Source organism: Eleutherodactylus coqui, chromosome 3, assembly GCF_035609145.1.
Source record: "Eleutherodactylus coqui strain aEleCoq1 chromosome 3, aEleCoq1.hap1, whole genome shotgun sequence".
Lineage (NCBI taxonomy): Eukaryota > Metazoa > Chordata > Amphibia > Anura > Eleutherodactylidae > Eleutherodactylus > Eleutherodactylus coqui.
In genome coordinates, this window is record NC_089839.1 from 148174615 (window position 1) to 148190887 (window position 16273).

General features: G+C 42.0%; 1 protein-coding gene across 2 annotated transcripts in view; it reads left to right on the forward strand.

The window, feature by feature from the left end:
- Nucleotides 1-10720: 10720 nt before the first annotated feature.
- Nucleotides 10721-16273, forward strand: part of CSF2RB (colony stimulating factor 2 receptor subunit beta) — a 70534-nt gene continuing 64981 nt past the window's right edge. Inside the window, exon 1 of one of the 2 annotated variants that reach the window (XM_066596295.1) lies at nucleotides 10721-10818. The gene's annotated coding sequence lies outside the window, so the exon portion shown is untranslated. Of the gene's footprint in view, nucleotides 10820-16273 lie in introns of both variants that reach the window. The other variant, XM_066596296.1, reaches the window with a different exon arrangement.

Here is a 16273-nt window from a genome sequence, read left to right on the forward strand (position 1 = left end):
CAAGTCCCTGCCCCCCCTTAAGTTTTCTAAAATATACCAAGTTCTCCTTACCAATTCATTTGCATCAGTTTCATGTTTTTAGTCTCTGATTTTCAGATTGTCTTCCCCATTTTTCTGCTGCCCTGCTTTTTTCAATCCACTTTCAGGCAGGTGGTATGTTAAAAGCCTAGCATTTTGCCAGTAGTTCACTGTCGTGACCTTCCTTCTCCCAACTTCTATAGCAATCAGCAATGAGGCAGTACCTGAATGCCCTGTGCCTTCCCAGGTTGATTGTAGGAGTTGGGTATTCAGAGACATTCTAGCTAAATAGTAATTCCAATATAATGTGTACAAACACTATAACAGCAGGAGAGGCAATGATTGTGAAGATTGCAAACACTGTGTCAGGATTCAAACCAGTGATCTCACATGCTCCGGGTGAGACCTTTGCTGATTGAGCTATTCAGCATGCTGGATAGCTCATCTGACTCCTGATACCGAGTCCACTGTGTCTTGTTCCTTTCCCAATTAGCCCTCTATACAAACCTGTCCCTTCATGCATTGCGTGATTATTATGCTGTACTGCCTTGATCAAGCTTTGTCTCCTAAACTGCTCACAACCTCTATCTCTCCTCTGTCCGTCAAAGCTACCTGCTTCCTCCATTTGTACTGCAAACCGTGATTACCTGTTAATGACCTCTGGCTCTCATTCCAACTTGCAGCTCCTACCTAGCACCGGAAATGCTACACACAGTGTCTGCAGATCTGTCAGCCTATGAGTGCAGGGAGCAGCCTATGAAGCTAGCCCCTTCACCACAGCTAAGCAAACGTCCTAGCAGAAACTCAATACCAAACAAAAGACAGTAGATTGCAGAGGAGCTGGAAGGAAAAACCCTTGTGGCAGCCACTTCAAACTTAATTTACAGTGGTATAACAATAATTTTTTTACAGAAGTTTATTACAAGATTGATGAAACACACACAGGATATTATATGGGCATAAGTTCCCATATGTTAGTGTCCCTTTAAGTGAATACCAACTATTTTACAGAGCACAAAGCCATACTTGATAGCAGTACCAATAGATTCCCTTTTACTTGGTGACATTAATTGCCTTTAGTCCATGATTAACAACCTGTAGAAGGTAATGAATAATATCTGCCAAAATATGAACATGCACAACCTAATAAACATTTCTTCTACGGAAAAGATTCACAAATACATATTTACTGGGATGAATGGTGAGAATATATTCAAGTGAAGTCTACTAAATTAACGCTGAATTTTTATTTTAGAGTGATATGTGTTTTAGATAAAAATTATGTGTTACTGGGTCCTTATTTCACACATTTCTTTTGTAATTAAAGATATATCTGTTTTTTTGCTTTGCATATGAACTATATGATAATATCCCAAAGTATATACACCTATCAACGTTAACATTAAACCACCTGCCTAACATTGTGTAGGTTCCCCTCATAGACTCCTCATGACCTTTGAAGCTACTGTGATATCAGGCACCAAAACAGTAACAGCAAGTCCTTGAGCTACTGTAAGTTGTGAGGCTGGACTTCCATGGGTCGGTGTTAGATTCGTGTGGGCAAATAAACACTGGGCCACACAAACGTGACCCAAAGACACTGGGATAGGGGAAACTGACCCTGTGCTGCAGGGAAGATGACTTGGCCCTACCTACAAGCAGAGTAATCGCCTCAATAAAGGCGGCCCCACACTGGAACCTCGGCCCAGCTCTCCCTGAAAGGGTGACACTCTCAACCAGTTGGAACTGACACATTAAATGCACAAACTCACTTACCACACAACCTCGCATGCTAAAGCAGATGGTAAGGTTGAATATAAAAGCAAGGGATTAGTTCGTGCATTGGCCAATGAACTTAAGCTGCAAGGTCCTGACAAGGCTCCTCGTGTCTTGCAGTCTCTACTCTAGCAAGACACTAAACAGGCAGCACAGGACACTACACACACAGCAAGCTGCAAGCTGACCAGACACTACTCACACAGCAAGCTGCAACCTGACCACACACTGCTCACACAGCAGACAAAACTGAGGAAATACAGCTTCCTCATTGCAGAGTATATATCCACACCCAGACCCAGGGGATTGGCTGACCTGAACAACCACACCCAGCCAGCTCAATTAACCGTCACCTGGGCAGGTCTGCTCCTGGAACCCTGTAGAACAACAAACTCCAGCAGCACAACCTAACAGGTGGGCTTGTTTTTTCAGCCCATCCCTCAGATGCTTTATCAGACCACCTCCTTGCTGCCTAATATATCCCTGACAGATGCCATTGTCACATGATGAATAATGTTATGCACTTTACCTATCAGTGGTTTTAATGTTATAGCTTGTGGTGACCCGTGAGAGACACCAACCTTTGCAATACCCAAGCATGGAATACTGCAGGGGATGACTCGCTACCCAAGCATACGGCTGGAGTTGGGGGGGGGTGTAGTGCATGGACCTGTCACAGTGGTCCAGGAGGGAGTTACCGCAGCAAAGGTTAGGGCCAGTAGTCCTCAGGATGAGGGGGGGGGGGTAGTAATTGTCAGTTCATGATGCCATCATTCCACACACCGGCATTCATACACGGCGGATTAACAAACCCTGGACAAGTGTGTCATACCTTGGGTCCTCAGGAACAGTTGAGGCCCAGTAAAACTTTACTTAGTTTAACTTTGCAAAACAGGTAATTACAGATACATTGACGGCAGTACTTACAGGCAGAAGCTCAGAGGTTGGGAGGCAAAAATACACAGGAACAATATGACCCTATAGTCCACGTTATCTATATGTCACCGGTCCTGGACACAAAATATGCTCCGGAGGAGGCAAAAAGACAAGATCCTCTCCACATACTCACTGGCAAGACAAAATTACTTAGCAGAAGACTTAGTTTAAATGCTCCCGCACATTCTGCGCGTGGGTGTTAAAATCACGTACTTCTGTGTGGTGATCCCATTGGCGGACGGCCACACAGGAAAAATAACTGCTGCAATGTGAACGGGTACCTGGTTCAGTAGCAATTTGGATTTGGTGTGCTCTCTCTCTCTCTGGACGGTGCTCAATCCTCTACATTCATACTCCATGCGTTATGGGATATCGTTCCTCTTCCTCCATCTTCTCCAACATGGAAGCTAAAGGTGCTCCCGTGTGGCTCTATGTTAGCTCCGAGCAGCAGGTAAGATGGAACACTGCTCTAACACAGAAAAAAGAAGACCCCTTCCTGCTCTCAGACACTCACGTTTATCACCTCACTTGTACCACATGACACTATAAGATAGATACATTCAGCATGCAGCAGAGCTGACAGGCAATGATTTTAAGGGAGTTAACCCTTCAGATGCTGCAGCTGTGCAACACACATACAGAAAATAGACATAATAGATTTGCACAGTGCATCCACATAAGACAGACATGTATGACCATTGTGGAGGGGTCTAGGATGTTGTTCCAAGCTCACCAACATTTAAAAAAAAAAAAAGATAATAATAATAATACAGATATGTTTGACGTATATGCTTGAGTTGGTGGGCAGTGCAGAATCAGTGGGACATATAAAAGGTGGGTCATGTTTTTTTACTTTGCTTTACAGAGTTATCTGCCCTCTAGCCATTCTCTTAATGCTCAGAAAAACCCTTTAAGTACAAAGCACATCATAAACTATACCTAAATTAATTTTCTGAGGGGTGTAAAGTGTAATGTATTTTTTTGAGGAAAAGGGGATATAGGGAGGGAATAGAGCAAGGTATATAGCTGTAAATCTGGAATTGATGGTACTTTTTGTGCTGCCTTGGTCTTCTTAGCAGGGTGAACACTGAACCTAACAACCTCGTAGATGTTAGATGACCCCCATCTCTCACATTGTCAGTGATATCTGGGCTTTATGGCTTAACCTTACTGTTGCACAGTTTCTCTGTACAAGGACAGACTAACATATCCATTATTGATGCTTCACAAGTAATGACACAGTACAATCTATTATGTGTTATTTGTCAAAGGAAATTAAATATCTAATTTTAGAATTTGATGAGGACTAGATGATTGCCAATAATGTCCCGTTGGGCAAAACGTTACTCAGAACACATTAATTATTTTCATAGTGGTTGTAATCACGTACCTCAGAGGTAATAAGAAGATGACGTTGGATACAGAGTATACAGTAAATGAGACACAGCTTGGCATGAGGGTTAGTACTGTTGCCTTGAGGATCCTTGCTTTAAATTTAACCAAGGACAACATGTTCAGGGAGTTTGAATGCTCTCCCTGTGTTTGCATGAGTTTTCTCAATGTATTCGGGATTCCTTTTGCAATCCAAAAACTCAATGATAGGTTCTTTAGCTTCCTTCAAAATAAGCCTAAGCGAAGAGGGGTAATGTAAAGCTTTGCCTCTTTTGTTGTCCGTGTCTCAGGGGAGTTCCACAAAAAAATGTTGAGCGTTAGAAGGTTCAATATGTCTGCAGTGATGTGAAATATATTATCACTACATATAGTGATATTTGGGACTGGTTATATAAGCAATTTGCTAATGTTTTCACCAAACTAGCTCCTAAGAAGAAGATTAGGTTTTCATTTTATATTGATCAAGAAACCAGCCCTATATTTATTGATATACTGATACAAGAGGGCTGGTATAAGCACCACATCCCTCAACATGTAGACAGTCAAACTGCTATATGGAAGAGCAATTGCACAGGTGTAAGGCACTGATGAACAGCCACTCACATATACAAGGTGTCTTGATTCATATTGATTTAATTAGTGTAGGGACTCACAAGTAAATGAGGACCCTTGACGCGGGTTGTGAGCTTGCATATTTTGTCCAAAATATTAACCAATACCTCATATTTATTGGTATTTATCAGTAACATGCAGTACGGCTTTGGGCACGTGGGGAGCCTAGGGTGCCAGTGTGGTTCACTACTGGGGTGCAGGGCAACCTGCTGGATTAAAATATGGCATTATTAATAGGTTGTAAGCCTGCATGGTGCACTGCACGTAATATGTGGCTTGACACCCTGTATGTACCTTTTTTAGGCAAAAACAGTACTAAGTGGCTGCCTCTCTCAATATAAGGAAGGCGTGTTAGTGGTTGTTCATCAGTACCTTCACCTGTGCAATTGCTCCTCCATATAGCAGTTTGGCTCTCTGCATGTTTGGGATGTGGTGTTTATACCAGCCCTCTTGTATCAGTATATCAGAAATTATACGACCGATGTTCTACGGGGCTGAGTTTAGTTTAGAAAGATTTGCATATTTGCTTTACCTGTTTTAACTTTAGGCCCATTTTAGACCAGTGTATTTTAACTCCGTATGTGATCCATATTTTGCAAACCTTGATACAGAACTAATGTAAATCTATGTATCTATTCACATGAACGTATTTTTTATGCCAATTTTTTGAAAGTGCAGTATGACCTTATATTTTGTGTTTGATCATTATTTGACTATTAGAAAAAAAAATTTACGAAGGCAAGTAGTGATAAAATACTGATAATGTATGGTTCTAATGTCATCTGGAACATGTCCCTAATACAGATCTGTATTGTGGCTGTGTTTCCATACACTCATCTGAAACGGTGTAAAAAACATGGATGGTAATTGGGAAAAACAAAGAAAAGCTAATATAATGCCTATGTCTTACTTAAGATACTTTTATATTTTAGCTAAAAAGTGGGGTGTAGTTGGGAGTGAAATCACAATAGCACCAAAAAACAACCAAGTACAATTCTAATCTGTTTATAGACTCCTATGTAGCAACATGAAAATGCTGAAATAAAAAGACATTACTCATTCACCAACATAGTTTCTTCCTTAAAACTCAGAAAGACATCATTTTCATTTCCCTTGTTACAATGACCAGGGAATGACTAATCCAGCTAGCAAAACAGTCTGATTCTCATTATTATACTAAGCAAGCGACTACCGGCATCCTGTGCTATCAAGGTGTTAGCAGGACATCCTTTAAGTCCTGTAAGTAGGTTGTGAGGATGAACCGGCATAATCAGACCTGCTTTATCAGCACATTACACTAATGTTCGATTGGAATGTGGTCTGGGGTACATGGAGGCCAAGTCAACATTTTGAACTTTTTGTTATGTTCCTTTTAATGCCATTTTTTCCCCAGGTGAGCAACACACATGAATCCAACTGTCCACATGATGTAAAGGTAATTGAGATTCATCAGGCTAGAATACCTTTTTCCATTGTTCTACTGTATAGTTCTGATGCTCATATGCCCATTGTAGGTGCTCTTGGCAGTGGACAGGGGTCAGCATGGGAACTCTAGCCAATCCACAGCTACACAGCCTAATATGCCGCACACAGCAATGCTCTATGTGATTTAACACATTTCCATCATGGCCAGCAGAAACCTTTTTTAGCAATTTGTGCTACAGTAGCTCTTCTGTAAGATCAGATTATAGAAGGGCTAGCCTTCGTTCTCTATGCGCGTCAGTGAGCTTTGGACACCCACCCTGTTCCCAGTTTCACAGTTGTCTTTCCTTAGGCCACTTTTGATAGATACTAACCACTAAGGTAGGTACTAGCCACTACATTTCATTGGTACTAACTAGAGATGAGCGAGCGTATTCGCTAAGGCAAACAACTCGAGCGAGTAGTGCCTTATGCGAGTACCTGCATGCTTGGTGGCGGCGGGGGGCGGGGAGCGGCAGGGGGGAGAGCGGGGAGGTACGGGGGGGGAGATCTCTCTCACTCTCTCCCCCCAGCTCCTCCCTGCTCACTCCCGCAACTCACCGCTCTCCCCCGCCGACACCTGAATCTTTAGAGACGAGCAGGCAGGTACTCGCATAAGGCACTACTCGCTTGAGTAGTTTGCCGTAGCGAGTATGCTCGCTCATCTCTAGTACTAACCACCAGAAACTTTTAAAATATTGGATGATTATCATAATTTATCCTCCAAATATACTAAAAATGATAGTGAGATAAAATTAAAGAAGCAATAAAATATTTAAAAGTAATGGAACTCTATAAACCAGAATGGAGGCAAAAGAAAAATGAAATTAGGGTATGCAATGATTTTCACTCTACAATTAAGCAAACATATTGTTGTAGCTATCAGTGAAAATTATAATCACAATTGTTTCTATAGTGTATGCTGCAAGACAACATGGTAGAGGAGGCCGTAGAAGTAATTTTCATCACTTCTAAGGCTACTTGTGCACGGGCGATTTAAAAGTTGTGCCCAAGATTCTTGGGTGCAACTCAGATTGGACAGCACCTGGACATCCTATCCGTCTGCTGTCCGATGTGCTGAACACTGCACATTGACTTGTGCTGTTCCCGTCCGAAAATTGGACAAGAATAGGACATGCTACAATTTTTTTACTCAGACTATCAGTCCGAGTAAAAAAAAAACTGTCTGCATACACCCATTAAAAAGATTGGGTCCTATTTCAGTCCGATTTTTCGACTGATTGTTCGGTCTGAAAATTGAATGGAAAAAGCGTCCGTGTGCAAATAGCCGAAGAGAAAGGCTCTTATGTGAGTAACCAACAAGATCTATACCCTGCACATCCAAGGAATCAATATAGCAATGGCTAGGAAATTTTCACCACCCTCATTCACATAGTTAGGCTATAATTGGTCCAAGTAATATTACGTGACCTCTTACTTGAGATAATAATTATGTTTTGTGAATGGGGTTTTGCAGCCATCATAGAATCCTAGAATGGTAGAGTTGGAAGAGACCTCCAGGGTCATCGGGTCCAACCCCCTGCTCAATGCAGGATCACTAAATCATCCCAGACAATGTCTGTCCAGCCTTTGTCACCTGACTTGACACAGCCTTATCATTGGCTGTGTCAAGTCATGTGACTGGCCATTTATACACTAATGCTTGTTGGGCTTTCTTGTTAACATTTCTGTTTTCATATATAGTATTAGTGATGTTCTACGTTATTATCTACATGTGAGTATAATTTGCATTTAGTATTAAAGGTGTTATCCGCTTACCGGACAACATCTCTTCAGTAGGGCTGACTGTAGTAAAGTAACTAACAGAGCTGTACTTATCCTTCCACTGCTGATGGATCCAGCGCTGCAACCCCGCTGTGGTCCCGGGGTTTCTTTTGACAACTGACCTCACTGAAAGTCAGGTGGCCACTGCAGCCAATCAGAGGCCGCTACATCACCTCTCATTTTCTTAGCATTGGCACTCACATTGTAAGCACCATGATGCCAGGAGTTCGGGAACATGACACTGCTGCCTCTGATTGGCTGCAGCTGTCACAACAAATGCTGGGACCACAGTAGGGCTGCAGATCTGGATCCCGGCGGTGGCAGAGGGGTAAGTACAGCTCTGTTTGCAATTTTGCTACAGTGAGCACTATTGAAGGGATGTTGTCCATTAACCAGACAACCCCTTAAACTTTTTCCAATCCAGTGTCAGACCTCGTCTGACAGTAAGATTTCCCTGCATAGCTCCGATGTCAGACAAGGTCAGACACACATTTCTAACAGCATGTGGGACAACGCTCTGATGTCAGAGGCTGTTCTGTATATGTATGTTACAGGATAAAATCTTGCTGAAAAGTGTCTGTGCCTTATCGTCCAGAGGCAGGGGGGTCTGATAGATCCAGAGACCCCTGACTGTTGCCTTAATGATCCAGCAGTGCACTGATCGATCATCGGGAGAACTCTGCAGCCATACATACTGCTGCACAGTCCTCCCTCTCCCTGCCCAATCAGTCCCATCCAGCAGATAATGATGGAGATCACTCACATATCTGCCCTGGGGTGCAGGTCCTCCTCTGTACACACAGTAGCAGCAGGACCATGGATGATATCATAACCATGTGAGCAGGAATCAGCTAGAGGGGGTCATGTATGACTTCATGTTTATGTGGGGATTTAGTGGCAGTAAAATCAGTGTTTAACAGCCAGCCGCAAATGTGTGTGTGCATATAGCAGAGCCGTGTGTTCATGTATTTAGCAGAGCTGTATTTGTGTATGTAGCAGAGTTATGTGTTGCAGAGCTGTGTGTGTTGTGTGCATGTACAATGTGTGTGGAGCAGCGCTGTGTATAATGTGAACTTATGTGCTTGCAGGGTTAATAGGAGCTGTCTGTTCACTGTTAACCCTCTTTCGAACATCAAGTTACTGACGGGAATCCCTCCACTTTGTTAGACCCCCCCCCCCAGAGACATTTGAATTATTCCTGTTTTTTGTTGTCTAAACCTGGGGGCGTCTTATAGTCCAAAAAATTTTCTGTATATACAAGCCATCCCAGGTATCTTACCCTACACGTTTCTGACTAAACCTCCTTAATCACGCTAAGGACTAAAGCTAAATTACCTGGATGGCTTGTATATATGAATATGGTTTTTAATATGGTTTTCAATAAACGATTATATATTTTTAGACTGTGGATCTATGGTGCTGGAGTGCTGTTAGGAATGTACCTGTTCAGAATCTTTCTCCTACTTCATCCACAGGAATTCCATGATATCAACCAGGTAAGCTGACAACTCAATTATATTTATAAACATATGTCACTTATATAATCTTTTTCATTCACTATTGCTTTCCGTTGCGTCCTTAAAAATCATTGTCTGTCTGCAATTTTTGGATAAATTTTGCCTATATCCTTCGACCAGCTCTTATTGGATTGCCAAGGTAACTGGTATCCAAAGATGATATCAGGTCCCGGTGGCCTACTTAGAGGGACTTCAGTTGCAGCCCATTACTTGGTGATTAAGGTACATCATTCTCCAGCTCCTGTTCATGTGTCTTGCTACTGTGTTTGACTTGCGTTATCGTTTGGATTGTCTGTTTGGTATCTGTTGTTTTGACTTCTGGCTATAATCTGACTACGTTCCTGGCCCAGTGTTCCCCAACTCTAGTCCTCACGGACCCCCAACAAGTCAGGTTTTCAGGATTTCCACAGTATTGCACAGGTTATATAATTCTTGTTAGTGCCTTAGACATTGCCACAGGTGCTCTTTGTATAGGACATCATCAAATAGGTCTTCTTTGTATAGGATATACTCAAATCATGACACATTGAGTAGGTCGTGAGGACTGGAGTTGGGAAACATTGGTCTCTCCTATTGCATGATTGATCTACTAGTCATGCCCCTTGGAACCACTCCTGATCGCACTACTGGTCTATCAGCACTACCACTGCCAATCTGTGACAATTCTGTGGACCATGACCTGGGAATCTTATTGCTGAAAAGTCCATACCTCCTTGCAGGGGTTAAGGATGAAAATCAGAGGATTCCTTAGAGTCTGAATCTAAGTCTAGTCCACGACAAACAGTGTGGGTTATGGCTTTTTAAAAAAGACAAACCCCTCATTACATAGAAGCTGAGGCATCAAATAGGTGATCGCCATGGGCTTGACTTCTTTTATTCACAGCAATTAGTTGTATCAGTGAGGAAAATCACATCCCATTATACATTTCCCTTGCAACAGCTGCATTACATTCTGCTTATTCAAATGAATGCTAAGCATGTAGTGCATGGACAGATGGGGTCCGACTAGAGCAGAAGCCACTCTTGTCATTGGGTTGGGGGTCCAAAACATCTATATACTATATACCTTATTAGTATCATAAGACAAGCCCCTTAAATAGGACCATACCACTTGGGATTTCCCGTTATGAATTCTTCCCACCTATCATGTCATAAACCCACTTCCCCATTCCTAGAAGTGGTTGCAACAAACAGGAAAACAGTCAACCACATCTTTCTCATAGCATGCACACAAACACTGGACAAACGTCATTCTCACTAGAGGGTCTACATTTGTATACAGAAATCTAGACTCTACAACATCGGGATCATGTGATGAACAGGTAAGATAAGGGATAAGGGAACAACTGATATCTAAAGGAGGGGATGAGAATATATAGTATATGTAAACTCAGCTGGCTGCTATATAGTAGTATATATTGTATATAGTTATTTGTATCACATACTATCTATATCTATAACTTGTTTTTCTATTTAGTGAAATATTTGAAACTGCAAACCTTACAGAAAACATACAAAATACATAATCTCTAGTTGTATATAGCTTGCCACCTGTTGTGTTTGTATTAGATATCAGGACAAGTTATAGAGGGTATAAGTCGGTGGGTTGGTGGCATGGTTTCTGCACACAAGGGCAGGGGTGGCATTGGGGGGCAAGCTGTGCAATTTCCCAGGCTTCCATCCCCAAGGGAGCCCCCAGGCAATCTGAGGCATTGACTGGACTTGCCATTGTAAAAGTGTACAGACAGGTTGTGGCACCCTCACTGAGCAGTGGCGTAGCAATTGGGGTCGCAATTTTAGGGCCCATAAGCTAAGGGGGCCCAAGGGACTCGTACCACTAATATGGACTTACAAATGACAGACAGTGTGCTGCCTTCTTCCTGTCACTTTAGAGGTCACCTGTTGAAAATCCCTCAGTGGACTTAGTATATAATACGCCCCCCCCCCCCAGTCATTATATAATGCTTTTTGTTCAAAAACCGTATAGATTCAATATTTCATCACTGTGTGGTGATAATATTTAGTCTTGGTATTTGATAACTAGAGATGTACATGAATTTTTTTCAATAAAACCCTAGAAACTCTACTGGAAGTACTAGAGCTCTGCATGCTGCCTCTTGAATATCTTGAATGTGGCTATGTTGTTAATGCACTAAATGGTAGATGGTGGTAGATTTTAGTATTTGGGGCCTAATTTCTAATTTTGCCAAGGGCCACACTTTTTCTAAAACCAGCCCTGCACAAAGGGCTTGTATGCAAGGCAATATAGAGTGTGGGAGGCGTCACAGACAATTTATGAATTTATTTGTGTTTTACATGTATATTTAGAATAATCAGAGCTCACTTTGTGACACCTGAAGTAGTGGAGTAACAGGTAAGCATGAGGCCACACAGCAGAACTTAGATGTGGCCCTATTCCATTAGAATAACCGTCAGTGGCATAATAGTTTGAGAGATAAGAAAGATTATTGTTGTTTTTCCTCCCATTCTTAACTTTGCTTTTAATTATCCATTGTCCACATTCCAGTCACTAGCTGTCCATTACCCCAGGAGCCCCTTAAAGGGGTTGTCAACTCGAAAACTTTTGATGGCTTATCCTCAGGAAAAGTCATCACTAGTAAATCAGCTGCTTCTAGGCTGGTGCACTGAGCTGATTTCTGCAGGAAGCAGACAGCTCTGTTCCCTCTGCAGTGGCCACGCTTGGTATTGCAGCAAAGTTCCCATTTATTTTAATGCCTGCAATACCAAGCCTAGCCACTACAGTGAGAATGGAGCTGTCTGCTTCCTGCAGAAATCATCTTCGTGCATGAGTGCCTTAGCCCTGCAAAGAGTTGATCATCAGAGGTCCCTGGTAACAGATTCCCAGTGAACTACTCTTGATGATGTATCCTGAGGATAGGCCATCAATAGTTTACAACTGGACAACCTCTTTAAACAGTGCAGACAGGGTCCTACTATTTGGACCACACTGCTGTGCCCGTTACTTTGGTAATTAAGTCATTGACCTATGCAAGGTACATAAATCAATATCTGCTTTAACTAAACACAGTATGAGTAAAATATACACCTACAGAACCCTTATTTTGCTATTTTTGGATCGTACAAAGAATCTTAAAGAAGAGGACACCATTAAATTGGGTACAGTGGTACAATAATTTAGATGCCAAACCCTGCAGTGCAGCTTACCTGAAATTACCTGACCTTGTGGAGATTGAAAATTCTTTTTTTATTATTCAGTTCACATAGGTAAGTCTAATGAGAAAAGATCAAAAAAGGAAACCGAAGTTTTTATGCCAAATTAGGTTCCAGATCATTCTATATGAAAAAAATTGCTGCACTAAAGTACCTTGCGCTTTAGGAAGTAAACAATTCTATACTGTACCCAGCAGACAATAGTGAGGCTCACATCCAAACATTATGCATGAATAAGGTGACCAGATTTTCCAAGGGTCAAAGCAGGACAGAGGGGTGTGGTCAGCGGCGGGGTTAAACATAATGTCATTATGCACCAATGGTGCTGCGGGAGGCACAGACCCTAACATAGTAATTTCTGGGGGTATTCCATGGTACTCTGCATCTTCCAATCCTAACTGTTACTCATGCAGAACAATTCAATGTAGCTTAAGCCCGTTGGGTAATTCTGATGTTTCCCACAGACACCTTCATGGGTCCCCATAATTAGGACAGTATACTATATAATTTTGAATGCCTTTTAGTCCAAGCGTACATTTCATTATTAGTTTGTAGGCTATGCGTCTATTTATATTGAGTGACTCCTAAGGCATACTATATGTACTATGTAGAGATGAGCGAGCGTACTCGGAAAAGCACTACTCGCTCGAGTAATTTGCTTTATCCGAGTATCGCTGTGTTCGTCCCTGAAGATTCGGGTGCCGCTGCGGCTGACAGGTGAGTCGCAGCGGGGAGCGGGGGAGAGCGGGCGGGAGAGAGGGAGAGAAAGATCTCCCCTCCGTTCCTCCCCGCTCTCCCCTGCAGCTCCCCGCTCCGTGCCGGCACCCGAATCTTTCGGGACGAGCACAGCGATACTCGGATAAAGCAAATTACTCGAGGGAGTAGTGCTTTTCCGAGTACGCTCGCTCATCTCTAGTACTATGCCCTTCTGTCACCGGGCCTCAGTACACTACATTGGCCATATGAAGAGCTGTTAGCTGATTATGGTGGTGTTATATTACAAAGCTAAAGTCTTATCAATAGTTATACAATTCACAGAAGTAACTGAATTGTGTTTCAAAAAGCTGGTTTAAAATAAATGCTGAATAAGAAAATCCCTAATTTAGGCCCAAAGGGCTCTTACTCCTAAGGTGGAAAATCCAGCGCTTCCTTGAGTAGCAGTTTTTTACCCAGATCTCTCTTACGGGGACTGAGTTCTATCTGACAAATGCCCTAGACTACTAGTGGAGTATGATCGCCTCCACGACATCCATTAACATGCCTTGCAATGGTAGCGTCTGTTTTCGTGCATGTAAAGCTCAGGCGTTTGAAAATGCTCTTCCTAAGCTCCTGAACCGTCTTACCAATATATATCGTAGGGCAGGGGCATCTTACATTTTGCTGTCCACTGGATTGAGAAATATAGAGGAGGTTATGATAATGGACAGAAAGATCATCTCCCCTAGGGATGAGAGCCAGTACCTTTGGTCTGGGGTAGTTGTCTATTTAGAGCAAGAGGACTGACAAACAGACTATGTACTAGATGATCGCATAAATTCTGACCTCTTCTGTACATAATGCTTGGGTAGTGGGTAATGGCCCCTTCTCGATCCGAACCTGATGTTAAAATTGGCCAATATTTTTTCATGATATTTACAACTTGATGACTATAGCCACTGTAGGTCCTACACAGAGGATCACTGTTTTTGAGTTTGCTGGGTTACTCCAGTTCATAAGGCCTCATGTCCACAGCTGTTTCAGTAAAACGCTGAGCCAGCAAAAACCATGTATGGCTGCATGTACACTGCACATGGCCGCATTTCAGAGCAGGGATGCTTATGAAAATGCTGCCCATATGCAATTTAATGCGTATTGACAGTGTTTCATATGCAGCCTATGCCAATATATAGGGCTCATGCTGCATGGTACGCAGAGAATTAGAGCATGCCGCAATCTATTCCTTGTGAGTAGCGATACAGAGTCTACACACACATGTGCATGGGTCAGTGAATGTCCATTGACTTTCATTGACTCCATTCACTACTTATCACGCGGCCTTGCAACACACGCGTAATACGCAGTGAAAACAAGCCCATGGACATGAGCCCTGAGTAATCTTAAACAATCCTCAGTTTTAGCTCCTTTATATACATCCCTTAAACATCTAACCAGATAGCCCCTCCTGCAAAACCTCATGAAGAGTTGATCGCATTCCCTTTGAAAGGATGTTTCGGCTGAGCAGTTTCTCCTTGCTCACCTACAGAAAGACATTTTTAAAATAGAACAAGTCCAAGGAGGAGCTACAGAAATGATGGAAGCTCTCAAGGACAAAACTTATCAGGAAAGACTTAAAGAACTTAATTTATAACCTGAAGGAGACAAGCGAGAAGGGAGACATGAGCAAAACCTTCACCTATGTTAGAGGTATAAATTAGGTTCAGGAAGTTAATTTTAGGTTTATTAAGACGTTAAACACTAGAGTTAGGGGACACAAACTGAGATTAGTTGGGTGGAAAATCAGAAGCAACTGAAATATTTTTTTAGTGATAGAGTAGTAGGAGGTTGGAATAAACATACAACAAATGTGGTTTGGAATTCAACAATAAATGAATTCAAGCTGCCTGAGATAAGAAGAGGTCTATCCTAAATGAGAAACAAAAAGGAAATAATATAAGGGCAGACTAGATGGACCATGTGGTCTTTTTGTGCGGCATTTAAATCACCTGATCGCTTTTGCAGGGTACTCAATGACCCCCTTGGATGAGATCACAAAGTGCCGTTCATTGCCATGGCAGTCTGGGGCCTTCTGAAGGCCCCCACAGCACTGCCATGGCTGAATGCCTATCAAGCCATGTCTGTGGTGTCGCTTGATAGACTGCCTGTCAGATCGTGGTATAATGTAATACTATTGTATTACATTATACTGCATAACCGATCAAATGATCACAAGTTCAAGTCCCTTTTGGTAACTACAAAAAAAATTCAAATAAGTAAAAAAAAGTTTTATCTATTATTAAAAAAAATAAAGGTATTAAAAGTTTTTAACCTCCCCTTGTCCCATATTTATAATTTTAAAAATCAAAACAAAAAATATATTTGATATCGCTGCGTCCGTAAAAGTCTAAACAATAAACCTAATGCATTGCTTATCCCAGACGGTGAAGATAGTCAGAAAAAAAATACACAACACCGGAATTGCTCTTTTTGGTCACCCCAACCTCAAGAAAAAATTGAATTTGGATAAGAATGGAGTAATAAACCAGAGCCAGCATGAGTTTGTAACAAACTAGTCATGCCAGAAGAATCTAATTTCCTTCTATGACAGAATCACTGACTGGGTTGATCAGAGAAATGCAGTAAATATAGTAGATCTTGACTTTAGTAAAGCATTTGACAAAGTATCTCATGCTATACTTGTTGAAAAAAGGACCAAATATGGGATTGACAAGGCAACTGTTAGGTGGATTCACAACTGGCTGAGTGATCATACTCAAAGAGTGGTCATAAATGGCTGCACATCCAAGTGGAAGAATGTATCAAGTAGGGTACCACAAGGCTCTGCCCTAGGCCCAGTGTTGTTCAACATTTTTATAAATGATCTGATG